This window comes from Amblyomma mixtum, chromosome 10, assembly GCF_055824585.1.
Source record: "Amblyomma mixtum isolate Tamu chromosome 10, ASM5582458v1, whole genome shotgun sequence".
NCBI classification, from domain to species: domain Eukaryota; kingdom Metazoa; phylum Arthropoda; class Arachnida; order Ixodida; family Ixodidae; genus Amblyomma; species Amblyomma mixtum.
The window spans coordinates 172,567,744-172,591,520 of record NC_143021.1 but is presented as its reverse complement, the minus strand read 5'-3'; the positions used below and the strand labels follow the sequence as shown (position 1 = coordinate 172,591,520).

Sequence of the window (23,777 nt, the reverse complement as noted above, 5' to 3'; positions counted from 1 at the left end):
TGTTGTGTGTGTAAACGTAAAAAAACAGCGCTCGTGTTGTTGTGTGTGTAAACGTAAAAAAATAGCGCTCCTGTTGTTGTGTGTAAACGTAAAAACCGGCGCTCGTGTTGTTGTGTGTGTAAATGTAAAAAAATCAGCGCTCGTGTTGTTGTGCGTGCCAACGTAAAAAACAGCGCTCGTGTTGTTGTGTGTGTAAATGTAAAAAAATCAGCGCTGATGTTGTGTGTGTAAACGTAAAAACAGCGCTCGTGTTCTGTGTGTGTAAACGTAAAAAATCAGCGCTCGTGTTGTGTGTGTAAACGTAAAAAATCAGCGCTCGTGTTGTTGTGTCTGTAAGCGTAAAAAACAGCGCTCGTGTTGTTGTGTGTGCAAACGTAAAAAAACAGCGCTCGTGTTGTGTGTAAGCATAAAAAATCAGCGCTGGTGTTATGTGTGTAAACGTAAAAAATCAGCGCTCGTGTGGTTCTGTGTAAACGTAAAAAATCAGCGCACGTGTTGTTGTGTGTGTAAACGTAAAAAATCAGCGCTCGTGTTGTTGTGTGTGTAAACGTAAAAAAACAGTGCTCGTGTTGTGCGTGTAAACGTAAAAAATCAGCGCTCGTGTTGCTGTGTATGTATACGTAAAAAATCAGCGCTCGTGTTGTTATGTTTGTAAACGTAAAAAACAGCGCTGGTGTTGTTGTGTGTAAACGTAAAAAATCAGCGCTCGGGTTGTCGTGTGTGTAAACGTAAAAAATCAGCGCTCGTGTTGTGTGTGTAAGCGTAAAAAACAGCGCTCGTGTTGTTGTGTGTGCAAACGTAAAAAAACAGCGCTGGTGTTGTTTGTGTAAACGTAAAAAATCAGCGCTCGTGTTGTGTGTGTAAATGTAAAACATCAGCGCTCGTGTTGTTGTGTGTGTCAAGTCAAGTCAAGTCAACTTTATTCCAGACATGTAAAGAAAATCACATGGCTGTGGAAGAGGGAAAAAAAGCCGCAATATTGCGGCTTGACAACGTTCCCTTCCCCCAAACTACATCGGCGGCAGGGTAATGAAAGCGTGTAAAGCATACATACAAACATACAAAGCACTTAGTTCACAATTTGAACTTAACAAAAAAGAAATCGAAAAAATAAGAATGTACGGTTTATCCGCAACCGGAAAAGCAATGAACATAATATATCTTACATGACATATAAAAAGAAAAGGAATTTGAAAGCAAACACATTCCAACACAAAGAGAAATCAAGGCATCACAACGGCAAGGCTAGCAAATATTATAAAAATAAAGTTTTCATCTGTTGGTTCGAAGGTAAACGAACGGAAGAGCTGGGTAGGTGAAATTGACTAAGCAAAGTAGGTAAGGCGTAATTTAGTGTCTGAAATCCGTAATTAGTCCGAATCGTAATCGTAAAAAAACACGCTCGTGTTGCTGTGTGTGTAAACGTAAATAAGAGCGCTCGTGTTGTTGTGTGTGTAAACGTAAAAAATCAGCGCTCGGGTTGTTGTGTGTGTAAACGTAAAAAAACAGCGCTCGTGTTGTTGTGTGTGTAAATGTAAAAAAATCAGCGCTCGTGTTGTGCGTGTAAACGTAAAAAACAGCGCTCGTGTTGTTGTGTGTGTAAATGTAAAAAATCAGCGCTCGTGTTGTTGTGTGTGTAAACGTAAAAAACAGCGCTCGTGTTGTTGTGTGTGTAAACGTAAAAAATCAGCGTTCGTGTTGTGTGTGTAAACGTAAGAAATCAGCGCTCGTGTTGTTGTGTGTGTAAGCGTAAAAAACAGCGCTCATGTTGTTGTGTGTGCAAACGTAAAAAACAGCGCTCGTGTTGTTGTGTGTGTAAACGTAAAAAATCAGCGCTGGTGTTGTGTGTGTAAACGTAAAAAAACAGCGCACGTGTTTTGCGTGTAAACGTAAAAAATCAGCGCTGGTGTGGTTCTGTGTAAACGTAAAAAATCAGCGCTCGTGTTGTCGTGTGTGTAAACGTAAAAAATCAGCGCTCGTCTTGTGTGTGTAAACGTAAAAAAACAGTGCTCGTGTTGTGCGTGTAAACATCAAAAATCAGCGCTCGTGTTGCTGTGTATGTATACGTAAAAAATCAGCGCTCGTGTTGTTATGTTTGTAAACGTAAAAAACAGCGCTCGTGTTGTGTGTAAACGTAAAAAATCAGCGCTCGGGTTGTCCTCTGCGCAAAAAATCAGCGCTCGTGTTGCGTGTGCAAACGTAAAAAACAGCGCTGGTGTTGTTGTGTGTGTAAACGTAAAAAATCAGCGCCCGTGTTGTTGTGTGTGTAAACGTAAAAAAACAGAAGAGTTGAAATCTGGGTTAGTTGGTACATTATACTTAAGAAAAACCAGCCAAAAAGACAGGGACAAAGGAGAGACGAGGCACACACAACGACTGGACTATCAACTGTGCTTTATTGAAAAAACAGCCAGTCTCCAAGAAAACCCAACAGAGCATGCGCAACTCAACGGCACCGCAAAACCAGCCCAAAAAACAAGAAACGCGATCTCGTAAGATAGTCAAACTGCGGTGTCAACGGGACAAGTAACCTAATTCTTTCTGCATCAACGTGATAGAAGCCGTGCTAACACAGTTATCTCCATGATTGCTAATGTGAAATGCTTCGAGGATTTCCCGCTCAACCTTATCCTTGCCTCTACCGAGAAAAGTAACATTGGAAAACAACGGGTAGCACCCGCAATCGCGGCAATGGCGAGGCAAGTTTGCTCCGTCAGCCGGAGTCAGAGAGTTATGGTGCTCTCGTAGCCTTTCATTTATACACCGGCCAGTTTGACCGATGTAAACTTTTTCGCATGTCAGCGGTATCTTATAAACCACCCGTGTCGCACAAGGAACATAGCAGTTTTGATGCCGCGTCGAACAAACAGGTGGTCTAGTTCTGCCACGCGCGACACGTGAACAAAGGCTTGAAAGTTTGCAAGGAGCAGAAAAGACAACATTGACACCTTGTCTTGCAGCAACTTTTTTGATATTGTGGGAAGCCCCATGCACATAAGGCATCACCTCAAATTTTCTTCTTTCAGCCCTAGTAGGGTCAGTCACCTTTTCGTCACGGCTCTTAATTCTTTGCAGCAACGACTCTGCCACAGCATTCAAAAGCGGTTTTGGGAAACCGGCCTCTTGCAAACGCTTAACCTGGTTGTCGAAACTTGACTTCATGCTATGGTGGCAACTCTTCTGCAGAGCATTGCGAAAACAGCTCATGGCAATCCCTCTCTTGGCAAAAAAGCAGCTCATGGCAAAAAAACAGCGCTCATGTTGTGTGTAAACGTAAAAAATCAGCGCTCGTGTTGTGTGAGTAAATGTAAAACATCAGCGCTCGTGTTGTTGTGTGTGTAATCGTAAAAAAACACGCTCGTGTTGCTGTGTGTGTAAACGTAAATAAGAGCGCTCGTGTTGTGTGTGTAAACGTAAAAAATCAGCGCCCGTGTTGTTGTGTGTGTAAACGTAAAAAAACAGAAGAGTTGAAATCTGGGTTAGTTGGTACATTATACTTAAGAAAAACCAGCCAAAAAGACAGGGACAAAGGAGAGACGAGGCACACACAACGACTGGACTATCAACTGTGCTTTATTGAAAAAACAGCCAGTCTCCAAGAAAACCCAACAGAGCATGCGCAACTCAACGGCACCGCAAAACCAGCCCAAAAAACAAGAAACGCGATCTCGTAAGATAGTCAAACTGCGGTGTCAACGGGACAAGTAACCTAATTCTTTCTGCATCAACGTGATAGAAGCCGTGCTAACACAGTTATCTCCATGATTGCTAATGTGAAATGCTTCGAGGATTTCCCGCTCAACCTTATCCTTGCCTCTACCGAGAAAAGTAACATTGGAAAACAACGGGTAGCACCCGCAATCGCGGCAATGGCGAGGCAAGTTTGCTCCGTCAGCCGGAGTCAGAGAGTTATGGTGCTCTCGTAGCCTTTCATTTATACACCGGCCAGTTTGACCGATGTAAACTTTTTCGCATGTCAGCGGTATCTTATAAACCACCCGTGTCGCACAAGGAACATAGCAGTTTTGATGCCGCGTCGAACAAACAGGTGGTCTAGTTCTGCCACGCGCGACACGTGAACAAAGGCTTGAAAGTTTGCAAGGAGCAGAAAAGACAACATTGACACCTTGTCTTGCAGCAACTTTTTTGATATTGTGGGAAGCCCCATGCACATAAGGCATCACCTCAAATTTTCTTCTTTCAGCCCTAGTAGGGTCAGTCACCTTTTCGTCACGGCTCTTAATTCTTTGCAGCAACGACTCTGCCACAGCATTCAAAAGCGGTTTTGGGAAACCGGCCTCTTGCAAACGCTTAACCTGGTTGTCGAAACTTGACTTCATGCTATGGTGGCAACTCTTCTGCAGAGCATTGCGAAAACAGCTCATGGCAATCCCTCTCTTGGCAAAAAAGCAGCTCATGGCAAAAAAACAGCGCTCATGTTGTGTGTAAACGTAAAAAATCAGCGCTCGTGTTGTGTGAGTAAATGTAAAACATCAGCGCTCGTGTTGTTGTGTGTGTAATCGTAAAAAAACACGCTCGTGTTGCTGTGTGTGTAAACGTAAATAAGAGCGCTCGTGTTGTGTGTGTAAACGTAAAAAATCAGCGCTCGGGTTGTTGTGTGTGTAAACGTAAAAAAACAGCGCTCGTGTTGTGTGTGTAAACGTAAAAAATCAGCGCCCGTGTTGTTGTGTGTGTAAACGTAAAAAAACAGCGCTCGTGGTGTTGTGTGTGTAAACGTAGAAAAACAGCGCTCGTGCTGTTGTGTGTGTAAAAGTAAAAAAACAGCGCTCGTGTTGTGTGTGTAAACATAAAAAAACTGCGCTCGTGTTGTTGTGTGTGGAAACGTAAAAAATCAGCGCTCGTGTTGTTGTGTGTGTAAACGTAAAAAAAACAATGCTCGTGTTGTTGTGCGTGCAAACGTAAAAAATCAGCGCTCGTGTTGTTGTGTGTGTAAACGTAAAAAAGCAGCGCTGGTGTTGTGTGTGTAAGAGTAAAAAATCAGCGCTCGTGTTGTGTGTGTAAACGTAAAAAATCAGCGCTCGTGTTGTTGTGTGTGTAAACGTAAAAAATCAGCGCTCGTGTTGTTGTGTGTGTAAACGTAAAAAATCAGCGCTCGTGTTGTTGTGTGTGTAAAAGTAAAAAATCAGCGCTCGTGTTGTTGTGTGTGTAAACGTAAAAAAACAGCGCTCGTGTTGTTGTGTGTGTAAACGTAAAAAAATAGCGCTCCTGTTGTTGTGTGTAAACGTAAAAACCAGCGCTCGTGTTGTTGTGTGTGCAAACGTAAAAAATCAGCGCTCGTGTTGTTGTGTGTGTAAACGTAAAAAATCAGCGCTCGTGTTGTTGTGTGTGTAAACGTAAGAAAACAGCGTTCGTGTTGTGTGTGTAAACGTAAAAAACAGCGGTCGTGTTGATGTGTGTGTAAACGTAGAAAAACAGCGCTTGTGTTGTTTTGTGTGTAAACGTAAAAAATCAGCGCTCGTGTTGTTGTGTGCGTAAACGTAAAAAAACAGCGCGGTGTTGTTGTGTGTAAACGTAAAAAAAATCAGCGCTCGTGTTGTTGTGTGTGTAAACGTCGTCTTTTCGCGCTGTTAAAAAATGGATAACCACCAACTCGTCCAGCTTTCTGTTCTTATTAAAAATATATTCACTTCGGCTTAAAAAATGTCTCCCGGTCAGCTTCACAGAATGAGACGGGGTAGTGCTTCAACTGCAGAACAAATTTTATGAGCGCAGTTATGGTCAATCACGACGTACAAGATTATAAGGTCACGAGATGGCATGGGACCTGGAAAGATACCTACACAGAAAGTCATGACGGAAGTACCCCACAAAACAACAAATGCTCCGGCAAGCGCCATATTTTGCTGTCCTCATATATACCCACCGAGAGCGACGCACTATTTTGCCCGGTGATAGAGAGAGAGAAAAACTTTATTATGGCAAGTGCGGTAGACCCCCCTTGGGTCCCTGCACCACCGCACGGTCCCACTTTACGTCAGGCGTTATTTTGCGCAAAGACTGTGGGCCAAAATTTATCCGAGAAGTGCCCCACTGGTCGTGTTCGAATTGGGAGGTGATTTAGAACAGAATTGCTAGTCGAAACTTTCGTCAGAAATAGGTCGGGAGTCGAACTGTCAACCAACAGATACACGGGCGTCTAAGGGAGCCGGTCGGCCTTGCCGGTCGTGGTCCTTTTCTAGGGCATATTCGGGGACGGAAATACCCAAGGCGCCTTTGCCGGAATCATGGTGGTGGTGGTAAACGTTTATTTGCTCTATTTTACAATATTTTTTTTTGCGGCTTCAGATGCAGTCTTCCATCTTATCATCAGGGTCGGTTGCCCTAGTCCAGGGCTCCACTGAGGGTAGCTGCACTGCGTGCACGCCTGACTAGTCCTTGTTGGACTTCCAGGATGTCGCTGGATAGCATCCTCTCCCACTGTTCCGCACTCGGGGTTTCAATGATGGATAGGTTGTCTATTTTCTGGCATGCCCATGTGGTATGGTATTTTGTTGGTTTGTCTCCACACCCCGGGCACTCGCTCTTGTACTGTGTGGGGTAGATTTTGCTTAGGATGTTTAGGCACTGGAATATTCCCGTTTGCAACTGCCGCCATGCTACGGCGTCTTCTCTATTGAGTTGTTTGTGTGGGGGCGGGTATTTTCGTCTCATCCCTCTGTAGTAGTTAAGAATGTCTGTATAGCTTTGAGCTACTGGCTCGGGTTCCTCAGCGGTGTCGGGAATGTGGGATGCTCGGTTTGTTGCGTACCCTCGAGCTATCCTATCGGCCTCCTGATTTCCCGTAATGTCGGTATGTCCCGGCACCCAAACTATCGTGTGTTTGGCCTGGTTGTTTTCGGTTTTGCCACTTGAGCGGAGATTGCGGAGCGCGCTGGGGCTGATTCTGCCGTTTAGGTAGTTGCGGGATGCAGCTTGCGAGTCGGTAAGTATTGTTAAGGACCTGTTGGATCGGTAGCCCTCCGCTGCCGGTAGAGCCACGGCTGCCTCTTCGGCCTCGACTACCGTACAGTTCCGGATTGACACGCTGGTGATTTCTTTTAGGTCCGAATTGATCACCGTTGCCACTTTGCTTTTCTTGTGGTTACGGTTACCTGTGTATGTAGCGGCGTCTACGTACACAGTGTGGTTTCTAGTTGCCAGTGTTGTTTGTACGTACTCTGCTCTTGCTTCTCTTCGCACCATGTGTATGTTCGTGTCCATATCCCTTGGTATCGGTGCTACTTTGATGGTGTTTCTGTATTCGTCTGGTATCGTCTCCGTGCTTTGTGTCTCTCTTATTGTAGCTTAACCGCCGTATCTGCTTAGGAGTCTTCTGCCCGTTGCCGATAGTTTTAGTCTTTCGATTTGGGCTATTATTTGCACTTCTTGGAGTTCTTCGAGACTGTTGTGTAGCCCCAGAACCAGTAGTTGGTCGGTTGTTGTTGATTGCGGTAAGTGATGCGCCGTCTTGAGGGCTCTCCTCAGGATTGCGTCCGCTTGCTGCATTTGGTATTTTGTGCAGTGGTATAGTATGGGAGGCTATATGTTACTTTGCTTACCACCAGGCTTCTGACCAGCTGTAGCGTGTCTGCTTCTTTCATGCGGTGTCTTTTCCTCGAGATCCGTGTTATCATGCGAGCTACTTGGTTGGTTGCTGTTTTAAGTATTGTTAGGGTGTGTGTGCACCTTTGGTTCGATTGTATCCATATTCCCTATATCCTGATGAGTGTTTTTTCCGGGATTAGTTGTCCCTCGAGTCGGACGTTTAGCCTCAGGTTTTCTTCCTCGGGGACAGTGCGGTTCTTCTTTCCTCGCCATACTCTTAGGAGCTCGGACTTCTCTGTCGAGCAGGCTAGTCCTCTTGCCTTGACATAGTCTTCTACGCATGTCGCGGCCTCTTGTAGTCTTTCTTCCTTTTCCCCGAGTGATCCTTTGGTTACCCATACGGTGATGTCGTCGGCGTACATTGCGTGTCGTATGTTTTCGATTTGCTGTAGTAGTTGGGCTAGCCCGATCATGGCAACGTTGAAAAGGATGGGTGAAATAACCGATCCTTGCGGCGTGCCTTTGTTCGGGGTGTTGAATATTTCTGATCTTAGCTCTCCCAGGCCGATTGTTGCTGTTCTGTTGGACAAAAATGCCTTGACGTAGCTGTGTATTCTCGTGCCGCAGTTCAAGTAGTCTAGTCCTGTCATGATGGCTTCGTGGCTTACGTTATCAAAGGCGCCTTTGATGTCCAGTGCCATGATAATGTGTTCTGCGTTGAGCGGGGTGTTGCTCAGTACTTCTCTGATTTGTAGAAGCACGTCTTGGGTTGAAAGCCTGGTGCTGAAGCCGAACATGCTGCGGGGGTAAAGTTCGTTTTCTTCCATATAGTTTTGTAGCCTTCTCGTGACCACTGTCTCGTATATTTTGCCAAGGCACGATGTAAGGGAGATAGGTCTGAGGTTTTCTACTTGAAGTTTCTTGCCTGGTTTCGGGATCATGATGACTTCCGCGTGTTTCCATTCTTCTGGTACGGTACCCGCTTGCCAGTGCCTATTGAGGTATTCGGTTAGCTTTTCGATTTGTTCGTCGCTGAGGTTGCGAATGAGGGCGTTGCTGATCTTGTCCGCGCCCGCGGCTGTGTTCTTTGTTGCGTTTCTTATTGCTGCGTACACCTCTTCCCGGGTAATGGGTCTCTTTAGCTTTTCGTTTTCTTCTCCTTTGTAGCGCTCTGCGTAGGCTGCTGGGTTGCCTTCGCCGTAGCACTTTTTGCGTATTTTGTCCAATAATTCCGAGTCTGTTCCTTCGTATTGGTGTACCAGTCGGTATATGGCTTTGTTGTTTTCTGTCTTTGTTTTTGCTGGATCTAGAAGTGCCTTGAGTATGCGCCATGTTTTTGCGGTGATTAAGGTTCCGTTTAGGGAGTCGTTAAATTGTTGCCAGTTCTGTCTTGCTAGCTCCGGCGCGTACTCCGGCGCGTGCCTTTTTTGCGATTTCCGCGATTTTTAGCTTGAGTTTCCTATTGTATTTCTGTCGTTTCCACCTTTTTCCGAGTCCCCTCCTAGCTTCCCGTACCCTGAGAAGTCTGGAGTATACGTCCGGTGTTTGCGGCGTACGCTCGATTTCTTTGGTGAAATTGCGTTGTTTTTCTTTGAACAAGTTCCCCCACTCCGTGATGGACTCGATACTTCCTATCGCGTCGTCACATGCTGCTCTGAAGGCATTCTAGTCCGTTATGTTTGCCTTCCCTATCTGTCGTCTGATTTTATCCGCTATTGTAATTTGTGTCAAGGATAGAGTGGTCGCTTCCTAGGATTTCCATTAGGTTGTCCCACTCCGCTTGCCTTGTTCTTTTGACGAACGTGAGATCGGGGCAGGTGTCCTTGGTCACGCTGTTTCCGATTCTCGTAGGGGTGTCGGCGTCCGTGATAAGCTCACAGTCGATACTGTGGGCTGCCTGGGTTACAGCTTTTCCCTTCACATCTGTTCTTGCGTAACCCCAGCTCTCTTCTTTGGCGTTAAAGCCTCCTAATATGACTAGTGCGCTTCCTTTGGCTAGTTTGTTTGCTCCCTTAAACAGCGCGTCGAATTTCTCCCTACTTTGTCTTGGGGGGCTGTATATATTTACGACGAATATACTTCCTCCCTTTCTTTTCTTCCTCGGTGTGATTTCTATTATTATGTGCTCCACGTCTGTGTCGGCTATCCTATCATGGCATATGGCGATGAGGGCTTTGTTGAGTAGGATTGCCGTTCTTCTGCCTTCTTCCGAGTTTTCGTAGTACGTGTAGCCCTGGAGTGTTGGGGTGATCCCAGTTTCTTGTAGGGCAATTACATCAGGTGCATTTAGTTGCATGTTGATGTATTGTTGTAATAATCCTTGTTTTCTTCTGTATCCTCTGCCGTTACACTGCCATATTTCTAATTTTTCTTCCTTCTTCGCACCTTTGGTTGTACTGTCCATGTTTAGTTTTCGGATTCGTCTCTCGCACTGTAGTTTTCTAACGCCGGGCGTCTGTGATTGAACTTATCTTTAACGCCTTCGATGATTTTCTCTTTTCGCAATGTGCGGATTTCTGTTCCTTGCATGGCTACCTGCTGTTCTATTCTCTGTATTACTAGCTGCACTTCTGCCATAAACGTGGCGAAATTGGTCTGTGTCATTTCTGTGGGTTGACTTTGCGGGGGTGGTGGTGGCGGCATGGGAGGGCTGCCTGACCTGAGGTCCTGTATCTCCTGCTGTAGCCTGTTAATTTTTGTGTCCTGCTCTTCGTGCACTCTGCGGCTAATTTCTAGCTCTCGCCTTAGTGCACTGTTTTCTTCCTCTAGCTGTTTTTCTTTCTTGTTTTGATTGTTTCCCGAGTGCAGAGACAGAGTTTTTGCTTCCCAGCTTACCTTCGTGCCGCCGTTGGGTTTCTTCTTCTTTTTCTGCTGCTGCTGTTGCTGCCCCTTGATGGCCGGGGGTGCCAGGGGTGGAAAGGACCCGGACCGGCTCCGTGACCCGCTCCGTGAGTGCTTCCGGGATCCGCTCCGTTCGCCCTCCGAGCTGAACAGTCTCGGTTGGCGTTGCCTCCGTTCCTTCTCCCTGCTGCTGCGCTGCTGTTGCTGCTGCTGAGACTTGTGTTGTTGGCCTCGCAGCTCTCTAGCTTTCTTTAGGCGGTCCTTACAGTCCCTGAATCCGGTGGCGTGGTCGCCTCCGCATATCAGGGACTTGGCTTGGCATGGGTGGTTCTCCGGTGGGTTATGCATGCCACATTGCCTGCACGCCTTGGTGTTTGGCGTCGGGCAAACGTCAGACCGGGGACCTTGCTGGCAGCAAATATAGCACACCTGCCTCGTCGGTCGATATGGCTAGCATCTGAATTCTGCGCCGGCAAAGATTATGTACTTGGGTATGATGGGGCCGTCAAAGGTGATGACCGCCGTTTCCGATTTTCCTAGCATTCTTGCGGTAAGCACCACAACTCCCTGGGTGCGCACTCGTATCTTTGCCTTGAGCGTTTTTGTCGGCGTTCACGTGGGGATTCCGTGTATGACGGCTCGCTTGACGTCTTCCGGCATCGCCACGTATCTGTTGACTTCGTAGGCTTGACCTCTGACTCGTAGGTTGGTAATTCCCTGCATCATCTTCACTACTTCTTCGTTCGAAGTACTTGCTATCATGATGTTCGATCCTGTTCTCAGTCTGACTATAAAATCTTCATCCGTGAAGTTGTTGCATGCCTCGGTGATGGCTCGCGCGATTTCTATCGCCTTCAACGCCTTGAACGGCAGGCCATTCTTTGGTATGATGATTTTTGCGTCACCCTTTGGAAGCGGCGGAATCATGCTATCACGTTCTCCGCACGTAGTGTAAATAAGTGGTGATTACCTTCCTGATAGAAGTTCCCATAAACGAAAGGACTTCAGAACAGAAAAGCCTTGGGCAGGTTGGTAATTCATTGCAACACAGTAATCATAGCGCGGGAACAACGCAGGCGTTCTCGTCCCGTCTCGTCCTTGTCATGCGTTGTTCCCGCGGTATGATTACTGCGTTGCAACGAAAGGACGACAGGAAAGGGAGAGTTTTCATTGTTCCCTGAAACGTCATTTCGAGCTCTAGATTGTTCCACGGTACCTTGAAGTGTAATGCATAATTGTTTACGCGGAGTGCCCAATTGTTAGAATTTAAATATACCTGGACGGATTAATTGTTTATTTACGAAAGTACACTTTAAAAACATTGCCAACACCAAAATACGATTTCCCCAAACTCGATTTCAAGCATTAGGTTGTTCAACGGCAGCTTGAAGTGTGCTGCAAATATGCTAAGGCGGACTGCCAATTTGCTAGAATTTAAGTGTTCTTTGGACGAATTAATTGCGCATTTACAGAAGTAAACTTCTAATACGTTGACAACACGCAAATTCCATTTCCCCTGAACGCGATTTCGAGCACTCGACTGTTCAACGGTAGCTAGAAGTGTGTTGCAAATACGTTTAAAAGGACTGCCCGTTTGTTAGAATTGAAGTACATTTCGGATGAATTAATTTCATATTTACGAAACTACACTTCTAATACACTGACAAGATGCTAAAGCTGCATACATATACGTTTACAAGGACTGCCCGTTTAGTAGAATTGAAGTATAGTTTGGGTGAATAAATTTCATATTTCCGAAAATACACTTTTAATACACTGACAAGATGCTAAAACTGCATACATAATTTTTCATGTATTTAAATTGCTCGAAGTATGCTTTAAGTGAGGTATTTTTGGCATATTTTAAGAATATATTTCGAATACCAAGCATGAAATTTCAGGAGCGTATTTCCTACACATTTTTAGTGCATTCATGAATACAAAATATGTTTAAAATACAATCTAAATAGCACCCCCCCCCCCCCCCCCCCCGTATATTCCAAACGTATCAGTGTTTGCTAAGGGACAGATTGCAGACTGTATCGCCGTAGGGTGCCTCGATGTCCGCGCACCTCCGCTTTCAGGGTGAGGACGCCCATTGTACCACCCCGCGCCGCCCTTTCCCCCTCGCAGCTGGAAATATGCAGTACATAGTTGTTTCTCTCGTAGCAATAATATTCTGGCAGTTCTGAGTGTGTATAATTATGTATGGTGCAGTCGCTCTAACCACGCGGCAACAGAAACGTAATGACGGACTGCTGTGTTCCCCAGTCACCGCCTGCACTTAAAAAGGACAACGGTTATTTGGCGTTCCTTCGCAGTTGTAATTTAGTGTCATGGTCACCGAAATCAGTTGAATTATGTTGCATTTGTTGATCGAACGTAATGACTGTTCACAGGGCCCTAATTTTCTTGGGTATGCGAGCAGCGCGAAGGATGACCTGTCAAACATAACTATTTCTGCGTAGTTAATCCCCGCTTGTTCAGCATTCTCTTGGATCCCTTCGTCTTATTACTACACCACATGCGGAGAATACTACGCAGTCGTAGCAAATTTCTCTTCCAAACGGTCCGTCACCACACCGCTCTGAGGAGTACAGCTGTGGCATGACTTTCTCAACTGCTCGCTCCGCAAAAGAACAAAGCGGAGGGTCCCTCTGAGCGGTGTTGACTGCATGGAAATTGCTGATACGATGTGACAACGTTTTGCTGATTCGTAGTTGCTAAGTAGCCTGATTGCAGGCAAAAATTAACTGGCACATTTATTTTTTATTTTGAAAACCTCAAGAAAAAATTATTAAAAGCGACCGATTCACAAAGTAACCTCACGAAATCAGCCTCATAGCCATCAGGTTTTAATCCCATTATCCCTGCCAAGCTAAATTAGAAAAGGGTAGTCAGAGCAACGCGGGCTGCCTTCTTCGCAATTTCCAAAAGACGGTGGCTTGTCGCCTCACTCGGTAGTAGTCGGTAAGGCAACAGATCTCTCATTACGGTATGGGTCTGGGCTAGTTTGAAAACCGAGTTTGACGTAAAGCGCGCAGAAAGACACGGAAGAGTCAACATGACAGACAAGCTCTCATCCCCGCATCTGTCATCAAGAGAGAGAGAAAAAAAACGTACATTCTAGGACATGGCTGCCCAGAAACACGTACGACAAATTTTACGGATGCGTCTGCGTAACGCCAACGAAATGAGCGTTTTTTCTTTGTGGTGGAGAAAAAAAGAAGGCTCCTTTTCGTTGGTGTCAGGCCGCCGCGACTTCTCTGCCTACTGACGCACACAACATAGGCACGCCGCCATGAAATTCGTAGTGAGCTGGCGCAAAGAAGTAGAGGGGGGTGCGGTTTTGGGGCAGGGTGGAATAACTGAACAAAATGCTTGACCAAAGCTCACATACTCAGTTGCCAGTGAGAGCGCGCATAAATGATATGGGTGCCTCACTAGGAAACATCATTGTCGTCAGGTTCTGTAGGAAGCGCTCGGCAAATTTGGACGTTGCCTGGCAACTTTTAATTCTCGCCTCCCCTTGCCGCAATCAACTGCAGGACGACTGCAGCTTTTCCGGCCTACGTCACCGGCGCACGTGCTAGTGGTCTGGACAAAACACGCGACTTCTGACAGCGTGGTGCGCAGAAGGCTCGATGTGTACCGAGGCTGCTGAACTATGATGCGTCTCCAATCGGCAGAAGAAAAGCATCGCTCGAGGCATGTAAAAAAAAAAAACGAGGTGAAAGTATTCGCAGTTCGCCCATTGGGCCACACTTCTTTGCTTGAAGTGAGCCCTGGTTGTGATGCTACTGTCAGGAGACCAAGCTATGGCGGGCTGTTCTTCTGCTCACTGTAGAAAAGGACAGCGGCTATTTCCCTCAGGTCGGGAAGTGGGCGGAGAAAAAAAAACTGGGAGTCGCAGGTCAGGTGAGACGGCTCTAAACCAACAGAACTCCATAGTGCGCGAGGCAAGACATGCCAAATGCTTGCATTGCAGAACAACGTTCGCTTAGGGCGGAGTTATAACGCACAACTTTGATGTTCCATCTTCGTACACTTGTCTTCGCAGCGAACGAGAAGCTCTTTGAATGACAGTGTATGGCGAATATGAAAATGTAGCGCGAAATAAGTAGTCTTGTTTCTTTTCAATGCGAAGCATCCGGTTCAGCAGATTTCACAGGAGTATGCAACGCCCGTTGTGAGAATGTAACGACTGTTCACAAGGCGCCGAGTTTCAAGGCAGATTAGCTGCGAAAAACAATATATTTTTGCGTAACTAACTGTGATTCACTTTTTAAACAATCTATGGCACCACCCTGGCACATTTCCTATTAAGAAAATTCTGAGAGGGCACTTTGCTCTTAATAAAGTGCGCTAATGCGACAGTCACTTCCGCCGCTATTGCTGCGCCTGTTACTGGGGTGATGAAGTCATAGATGGCGTCACGCGTATGCGCAATACATTACCGCTTACGGCACACTGTGCGATTTGATGACGTCATGTGTTTGTGTTAATTTTGCTTTCATTTATAGATATTTTGTTTTTATATTTTTTACTTCTATATAAGTCTTCACATTTTTTATTAATTTATTTTCATTTTTATATAGATAACTTTATTATTTGTTATTTTTATTTACGTTCATTTTTATAATTTTATGTTACTATTCTGATGCTAGCTTTTTAACTTTTTGTTTCATTTCTTTATTTTTATTTTACGCTGCTTGCGTAATCTTTGGTTACGGCTTATTATACCACTGATGACTTCATAAGATAAGATAAACTTTATTTTCCATCAAAAAAAAGATGGAGGGAGACGGGGCTAAAAGCTGCAACCGCAGCTTGACTGGTCCCCGCCCCCCTATATGAAAACGACAGGTGGCACTTGACAAACATTTAGCAACAAAAAGCATGTCAGAAGAACAGTCGTTTTGACACGACTAAATGAAGAAATGCCTATTGTAACAATACATGGCAACAAAACATGATACTGAAAAAAAAAATTCTCAGGAAGGTACATTGAACATGGTTAATTGAACATGGAATTTGAACATGGTTACCGAAAAAGTGATACATCAATCAGATTTCAGGACTAACAACAGAACATCTCTATGAATTATACAATATTAATAGCGGTTACATACAGTTTGCGTTTTATTGGAGAAAAATATTCTTAAGCTGCGTAGAATTCAGCGCTAAAATGTCTACATCTTCAGACAAATAGGAGTTTAAGACCGAAGGAATGCGGTGTTTTAGGGTTTGTGCAGCGTAATTTGTTCTGCAGGAGCCAACTTTCCAGTACTCTGGTTTTCTTGTGAAGTGACCTGACGAACTTTTAACGGCTAGTTGTGCTAATTTTGTTAGGATTTTGCTATTTTGCCTCCTTTCTCGAATTAATGCGAGACATAGGTTGTACTTGTACATCTCTTTAATGTGTAATAGGCCCAGCTTGTGGAATAATGGCTGTACATTAGAATCATGTGCAGAGTGTGTAATGATTCTAACTGCCTTACTCTGTAGTCTGCTAAGTTTCTGGATACCGGTCATTGTGGTCGTTCCCCACACGAGTATGCAGTAATTTAAGTAAGACAGAAAAAGAGAGTTGTATAGAAGCATCATGACATTTTTCGGTAGAAAATATTTGTTTCTGTGGAGAATCCCAACTACACTCGCGATTTTTGAGGCTATATATTCCGTGTGCCTGTTCCAGGACATCGTTTCTGTAAAAATAACCCCTAGTGTTTTAAATTCGTCGACAACATCTATCTCCGAACCATTTAACTTAAGTCTTAACTCAGACGGAACTAGTCTTGATTTCGCGCGGAAAACGATCGCTTTTGATTTCGAGCTATTAATTATTAGTCCATTGTGTTTTGCCCAATCACTTACTTTGGCTAACACGGAATTTGCAGTGCTAAACAATCCTGTACATTTATCGGAAGCACAAAAAATGCTAGTGTCATCGGCATAGATGACGAACTTAGTCTGCATATCCACGTTCACAATGTCATTTAAGTATATATTAAATAAAAATGGCCCCAAGATACTTCCTTGCGGGACTCCTGATTTAGTACAAGTCACGCTTGAAGAATAACCATTTAGCTCAACATATTGTACGCGATTTGAGAGGTATGATTTAATTAGCTCAAATGGTAGCCCGCGAACACCGTAATGTTTTAATTTTTCGAGGAGGAGATTTCGGTTGAGGTAGTCAAATGCCTTGGTAAAATCCAGAAATATGCCTACTACATACCTTTTACTATCTATATTGGTTAAAATATATTCTTTCTGGTCAAGCAAGGCAAGTTGGGTAGATCGAAACTTCCGAAAACCGTACTGGGAATCAGTTATGCTATTCATTTTTTCAAAAAACGTTTCAAAGTGTATTAGAATAAGTTTCTCTAACCCTTTAGAAAACACGGGAAGAATAGAAACTGGGCGATAGTTATTGAGATTGTTATGATCACCTTTCTTGTGTATAGCTCGTACTTTTGCTATTTGCATGTCATTAGGAAAGACTCCAGAGCTTATGCACAAGTTAAAAATGTATGACAGGATAGGTGATATAACATCGAGGACATACTTTACGGGCTTGATTTTCACGTCATGGACATCACAACTGGTTGAATTTTTTAGTTGCATCATTGTTAAGTACACTTCATTGGGGGTAACAGGATTCAGGAAAATACTACTAGGATATTCTTTATTGAGGGACTTTGCATGATCATGATTAGGTAATGCTGGTACAGGTAAATTGGCAAAGTGGTCGTTGAATGCATCCGCTAAGGCATGGCCAGATACCGTCGCGCCATTTATCTTTAGCTCGCTAACCGAGCCCGAAATTGATGAACGGCCAAGAACATCATTGAGTTTTCGCCAAGTAGACTTGCAGTCATGCTTGACTGCATTAAAATAGTTTTCAAAATAGGCACTTTTAGCTTTCTTGATTTCTTTATTAAGACAATTTCTATATTGTTTAAATTCTTTCAGCTTAGCCATATCTCGGGTCTGTATAAACCTATAGAACAAGTCATTCTTAACTCTAATTTTACACCATAGGTGATCGTTTATCCAAGGTTTCCTGATCTTCCTAGATACACTAATAGTTCGGAAAGGAAAATGTTTTCTGTAAAGCTCATTGAACCTATCTGTGAATAAGCAGAAGGAAACATTAGGATCATCTGATTCTAGAACGTGTGACCAGTCCTCCTTATTTAATTCATCCCGAAATTGGTCTAATTGCGCTGGTAAAATTTGCTGGTAGGTAACTACGCGATTTACTTTTTTTCCCTTTTCTAGAGGCTTCACACATATAAAAATAGGAAGATGATCACTGAGATCGCATACAAGGACACCTGATTTAGTTTTATTGGCTGTGTAATTAGTTAAGAATAAGTCAAGCAGTGTTGATGTGCTGGATGTAATTCGTGTTGCAAGGTAAATGGTGTTTCTTATATTTTGTGCTTCAAGCAACAGCTTAAACTCTTTGATACGACCTGAAGTTGTTTCAAGCATGTTTAGGTTGAAATCTCCCCCGCAAACAAGGCCAAGTTCGCAGTCATTAACGTAAGAAAAAATGGACTCAAGAAAATCGAAGAAAACTGGCAAGTTTCCTTCGGGGGGTCTATATACCACAACAAGAACCATCTTGTTGCAACGTAAAGACAATACCTCAAAATCTGTTGTTGATTCCGTGAAAGCTGTCAGCAATTCGTATTTTATGTCCTTCCTTATCAGCATGGAAACACCGCCTCCTCTGCAGTAACTTCGGTTGAGATTACATGCCTGATATTCCGCCGTACAAAGTGCCTCATCTTCGTGCCGATACCATGTTTCTGTCAACATGAGTATATTAAACTGGGTCTTAATTTGACTGAGCAGAACCTCTAGTGGCGTGCTTTTATTTCGAGCAGATTGCATGTTAGCATGAAATATTTTAAAGGACGAGTGAAAGTCTTTGCCTACAGAAGTGTCAAAGTTATTCAGAGAAACATATTGTGTATCCATGGCAGAATCTGAGGGAAACAAAATAAAAGCACAAACGTGGAACTATCGAGGGCCACTTCTTGCAACTTTGTTCAGTTCGTTCAAAGCCTGGATGCGCCATGCACGCTCTCCGTCTCTGCGCCGTAGAAAAATCCTAGCATTTCTGTGCCACACATACTGGAAGTCGTGCTCTTTGGCCCATTTCTTCGCTTCAAAAAGTAGTTCCCGTGAGTGCTTTGTCAAGTTCTCTTGTATGTAAACCTGTGATGAGTGGGTGCTTAAGGCGCGCCTCTTCTCAAACCATTCTTCTCGTGTGTCTTGTCTGGCGAAGCGGAGTATAATGCCAGGAACCCTACCGGGCTTTGCCGGAAGGCGGTGAATGGCTACAACTTCATGCTTGGCTAACTCTGGAACATCAATTGTCTCAGCGAGAGCGTTGATTTTGTCAAGCAGATTTTCCTGTTCACTGTCTGCGACTCCGTGAATCTCTAGGTTTTGCTTACGGTTCCGCCATTCAAGGTCATTTAACTGTTCTTGCATAGTTTGCACTCCCACTGTGTCCTGCTGTTCAAGTTTTTCAACCCTAGCCTTAATTTCCTTGATTTCTGTTTCATGACGTGCTGTGTCCACGAGAATCTGGTCGTACTTGTCAGACATTAATTGCACAGCTTGTTCGATGTTTTCGACGGTGCTCTTCAGGCTCAGAAGGGTTGCAAGTTTTTCCTGTATGTCCACAAGAGCTAGACTAATGTGGGACATTTCGTTAGTCTCATCTGCAGCCTCTGAGGAACTAGCTTTCTTCGATGCACCTCGTGATCGCCCTACTCGGCACGTCTGGCATCGCCATGCCTTTTTTGTCGTTTCCCTCATGCCGTTAAACTGAGCTTCGGCGATACCAGTGCATTTCCCCAAGTGATAAACATAATTGCACTCATTACACTTCAGGTAGGATTCATCCTTGTCTATTTCTGTTGAACATGTCAAGCATATCAAATCATCACCCATGTTTACAGCACTAGTTTCTGGCAGCAACAGAGAACACACAAAGTAAAAAAAAAAAAAAACCGCGCAATCGGTACAAGAAAAAGAAGACTGACCTGTAAAAAGTCACAAAATTGCCTTAGCCGGAGCTGTCAGCGTGTCCCCTGTCGCTGCCAAAATGCCCGCAGATGCGTGCCGTGTCTTCTTTATAGTCCGTGTTGCAGGTGGGCGTGGCTCCCGGCAGGCTTCACCACGGCTATGATAAGGTCATTCCGCTTCGTAATCGATGGTCCTCTGATATGGCTTCGCCGACTGCAGCAGGCCACACGGTGCTACGCGCAGGTCAAGTGCTGCCGATGCCAACTGTAAAAAGTCACAAAATTGCCTTAGCCCGAGCTGTCAGCGTGTCCCCTGTCGCTGCCAAAATGCCCGCAGATGCGTGCCGTGTCTTCTTTATAGTCCGTGTTGCAGGTGGGCGTGGCTCCCGGCAGGCTTCACCACGGCTATGATAAGGTCATTCCGCTTCGTAATCGATGGTCCTCTGATATGGCTTCGCCGACTGCAGCAGGCCACACGGTGCTACGCGCAGGTCAAGTGCTGCCGATGCCAACTGTAAAAAGTCACAAAATTGCCTTAGCCGGAGCTGTCAGCGTGTCCCCTGTCGCTGCCATGATGATTGACAGCTATAGTGATAGCTTTTGCAGACGGACGAACAACGATAAGCCATTAGAGGCTTCCACCTTAAAACATTTAAAACATAACATACACAAGGGTGAAAAACAGTGAAGGAAAGATCGAGTAACAGGATAACATTGCATACAACCAGTCTGAGGCATTACTTGTTACCATTTGGAAGCATTCTTTTATTGTGAGAGCGTTAAATGAATGACACGCCAGTTTATCTGAAGGCCCAGCTAGGGGTGTTTTCTGAACAGTTTGAAGTGGTAGTCGGATCAAATTCTTCGTTCCCGCGGTCTGGTACAAAAAGCTATTTTTTAAAATACGAGGCAGAAGTATTGTGCCATTTTCTAGATCTAGACTTCAACTCTTTGGGCGTAGTATTTTAGTCTTTGCAAAACAGCTCGCAGGGTAACAGGACAGAGACAAGAAGACGCACATACAGCGCTGACTAACAACTCAGGAAATTATTGCTTTGGTCACAATAAACATAAGGAGCACTATAAAAAATACATAGCAGAAAAGTCATGGAATCGCCATTTTGTCACACTTGTATTTATTTTTCCATATATTTCATTTCTTTTTGTTAACATTAGTGATAATAGGCTTATTTGATTGATCATTTCTTATGTATGATTTGCGCCTCGTATATCTCGCGCTTGAGCTATCGATAATATTTCTTCAGAATTTTATATCGTCGAAAGTTAAGAATACACTCACAGTTGGACACATGTCTTGCAAGCTTGCAGCCGTATCCTGTATGTGGTGCCGACATATTCCATCTGTGGAATGTTGGCACGATGACCTCATTTCCCGAAATGTTATGCTCCGCATAACAGAGGGATCTTAGTTCAGCCATTGTCGCATGCTGTGAATTTGTCTCTGCACCTCATCTTACGCCGGGTTGTCTTTGAAGCACCTCAGCTGAGCGTGTTGCGTGCTAAGTTGAGCTACTTTCAACGGAAAAGCAAATGAAGCCATCGCAAAGAACTTCCAACAGGATAGCTAAGCGGGCGAGTTGATGATACATTATGCCAAAAAACAGCGCGAACAAACGGGGACGAAAGGAAGAATACACAGGAACAAGCGCTGACTCTCAACTAAAGTTTAATCACAGGAAACACGCTTATAAAAGGAAACAAAACAAAAAAACACCAAAACCACAACGCACGTGCTACTAAGTGATATCCAGATATGCAACCTCAAAGTCACGAAGAGCAGAGATGGTTTGCTGACACACAATCTTGCTTTCTTTGCCATATTATACGCCTCGATGATTTACCTAGTCAACTGGCCGGGGTGTCTGTACAAAATGTCAGTACAATGCAAGGACGGAAAACAGGATTGACACTATCGGCAATGATCAACTAGATTAGTGGAGCGATTAGGTTCTAATGAATTGAGATGTTCTCCGAGTCGTGTGTTGATACAACGTCCCGTTTGCCCAAGTTACTCGAGACAAGGAAGTTCATTAGTGACCTGAATCCCTTCCCATGCTTGACCACCGTAGAAGTCCTGGCTAATAACTTGCGACTGGTAACTGCGGATAAAGCGGGTGGTTTGTAGTCCTACATGAATCGTTGTTTTCAGATAAAGCATTAGTAGCCATTGAGAAGAACTTTCAGCCGGTCGCGGCTAAGTTACAGAAGGTAAAAAGCAGGGCGGTGCAACTCCTTTGACAACTAAATCTGGAGCCACTTAAAGGCATTGTAAGTACGGCAAAAAGCCACTGTTTAAAGATTTTCTTCTCTGCTAAGACCCATAAAACGGGATTACCATTTAGGGCCATTGTGACGGAAAAGAGCACCTGGCAACACGAAATGTCTCGTTATTTACAGAAACATTTGGCAGCTTTATCTATTAATGATCCTTTTAAGGTACCAAACTCTGAGTGTCTCGTTACGTTTTTACAGGCACAAAACCCAGGTTCATGCTCGGCTTTCAGCATTGATGTGGTAGATTTATACTACTCTCTGCCGCTAAGGAAATCATGACTGCTGATTTTGTTTGCATCACTTCAGACAATGATGAAGAATAATTCATAAGCGTTTGTGCTATTTCTGTGTCTGGGTTCCTTGAGCTGTTGTCTTTTTATGTTAAATCTAACTTTGTTGAATGGGAAGGCACACTCTATACCCAGAAAGTGGGCGTTTGTATTGAATTGGGTCTAGAGTAACGCCTGCGCTTGTGATATTTTTCTGTCATTCGTGGATCGAGGTATACAGAAAGACTTGGGTAGGATGCCGTAATGAATTTTCAGATACGTCGATGATTTTTTGATTCTCATTTAAAAAACAGACTTTGCTAGGCACATGTCTACAGTGTTAGTAGTATTCAAAGCAAATGCATGGGATTTGCAGTTCACCGCTGAGATACCGGTTGATAACCAGATACAATTCTTAGATTTATGTTTGACTGAAGGGAAGGGACACATGTGTTGGAATCACGCATTACAGGCCAATAAACCTCTGCTAGACAATAAGTCGCATCATTGTAAGGTAGCGAAATGTGGAATTGTTGTTTCATCCTTGTTGTCTGCGTTGTGAAAATCTTGTCACCATGCTATGCAACAAAGCTTCAATAATCAGTCTAAGAGACTTAGGGAAGCAGGTTATCCGGCTGAGCTTATCACTTTGGGTTGCAATAAAATAAATAAAAAGCTCCAATCGCTGACATTGCTGCTGTGTTCACAGGTAGAACAGAAACGAAAAAAGTTCCCAGTCTTTCCCTGTGTACATCGCCTTTCTCATGGTCAAAAAAATGTGGCAGTAAAGTTCCACAGGTTCTCTTCTTTCCTCGCACCAGAGGTGCCCCGCCAGAGACGGTTTATCTATCTTGAAGACTGAAGCTTGGTCTCTGCACCAGGGGTGCCCCGTCAGAGACGCTCTCACGATGAGTTGAGACGCAGGGGTAAGGCGAATGCTTGAAGTTTATGTACAGCAATTTACACTAGAAAAGTTTAGGCACTCGAGACAAATTAAAGGGCAAAAAGAGACAGAACATCAAAAAGGTGGATCTGGCTAACACTAGGGGAGGTCCCTACTCGGCGTAGCCGAAGATGCATAGCATCTGACCTTAGCGCAGAACCCCGCTTCCGGCTCCGGGGCCCGGTTTTAAAGCCTTAAAGGCCCGGCCCACATTTGGTAGCTCCCAATCATGTTGCACTGCTCACATGATTGGTTTACCGAGAACATGGCCAGCCCTCCAGCTTCCGTAGGGCAAAACGCCCTTTCCACAAACACAAACGCATGGTCGCGCCAACACGTGCGGAGTCGAACATTCTCTCCGCCACAAAATAAAATAAAAACAAACACAAATATACATTTGTGCCAGCACGTGCGTGAATTGGTACCGCGGGGCGGGGGACACCCGTTCTTTCCAGCGCGTTCGCGAGCGGGCGCGTTCCAAGAAAGGAGACGCTTCGCTTTGAACGCCCCCAGCCGCGTTCCGATGACCCCGCGTACACTGCCGATCCCTTACACGCCCTTCCCAAGATTCTACAAAGGGCCCAAATGGAACTTTTAGAATTATAACAAAGGGATCGGTACGGGTCACAAAACCACCCTGTGGGTGACATACCACAGCTACACCAGCACTGGCACCAACAAAACCAAAATCAATTTGCACACGGGAACTAACACAACGTAAGCAAATTGCACACTCAAAACATAAAGTGGCATGCCTGCCGTGCGCCGTAGCACGGCGTCCATGTACCCAGTTCACTTGCATTCACACCCGCGTCCTGCTCGCGAACGAGC

The 23,777-nt window shown here is 44.6% G+C and overlaps 1 protein-coding gene and 1 pseudogene across 1 annotated transcript in view; both read right to left on the bottom strand.

Annotated features, from left to right (window-relative positions):
• The window catches only part of LOC149327750 (calcium-activated chloride channel regulator 1-like), an 884,343-nt gene that overhangs the window by 846,671 nt on the left and 13,895 nt on the right, over positions 1 to 23,777 (bottom strand). The window lies entirely within an intron of this gene.
• LOC149327751 (uncharacterized) lies at positions 9,952 to 11,313 on the bottom strand (annotated as a pseudogene).